At 47.1% G+C, this 938-nt stretch overlaps 1 pseudogene; it reads right to left on the bottom strand.

The window, feature by feature from the left end:
- LOC112911797 (olfactory receptor 52P1-like) lies at positions 1-938 on the bottom strand (annotated as a pseudogene).

The raw sequence follows: 938 nt of genomic DNA, 5'->3' as shown, positions 1-938 counted from the left end.
CTATGCAGATCCTCTGCAAAGGCATTTGGCCACCTTGTGCCGTATTTCCTTCATTTTTATGCCATAGATGATGGGGTTGAGTGCTGAGGGTAGAAGAAGATAAAGATTGGCAAGGAGAACATGAGCATGAGGTGGGACGTTGTGACCTATGCGGTGAGTGTGAGAGATGAAAAGAGTGCAGGCACATAAGTGACAAGAATGACAAAGAAGTGGGCTGAACAGGTGTTGAGGGCTTTGCAAGTTGCATCTCGAGAGTTGAGGCGTACCACGGATTGCAAGATGAGGCCATACGAGAAACCAATGAGCAGCAAATCAAGTCCCATCACAAGCAGAATCACAAAGAGCCCATAGATACGGTTAGGTCTTGTATGGCCACAAGCCATTTTCACCACAGCCATGTGGTCACAGTAGGTATGAGGAATGATCATGTGGCAGAATGTCAATCTTTGAAGTAGCAGAGGCATGGGTAGGATAAGAATCACACCCTTGGCTAAAGCCAACAGTCCCAGGCGTCCAACTAAGGAATGACTCAGAATTGTGTTGTAGCGTAAAGGCTCACACACAGCCACGAAGCGGTCAAAGGCCATTGCCACAAGTAGGGCTGATCGTACCACAGATGTCCCATGGATGAAAAACATCTGGGTGAAGCAGGCATTGGCAGCTATATCCCGATTATTGAACAAGAAGAGGCAGAGGAGCTTGGGCAACAGAGCCAGAGTAGATATGAGGTCAGCCACCATCAGCAAGGCCAGGAGAAGATACATTGGACTGTGAAATGTGGGCTCTATGGCCACCAGAAAGAGAATAGCACCATTGCCAATGAGAATAGCCAAAAACATAAAGGAGAAAGGAAGAGATAACCACAAGTGCTGTGACTCTAAGCCTGGTATGCCCATCAATGTGAAGGTCAGGAAGTTGAAATGGTTGAAGATTAGCAT

This window comes from Vulpes vulpes, chromosome 11 (assembly GCF_048418805.1).
Source record: "Vulpes vulpes isolate BD-2025 chromosome 11, VulVul3, whole genome shotgun sequence".
Classification (NCBI taxonomy): Eukaryota; Metazoa; Chordata; class Mammalia; order Carnivora; family Canidae; genus Vulpes; species Vulpes vulpes.
Note: the sequence above shows the minus strand (reverse complement) of the source record. Positions and strands in the feature narration are given on the sequence as shown.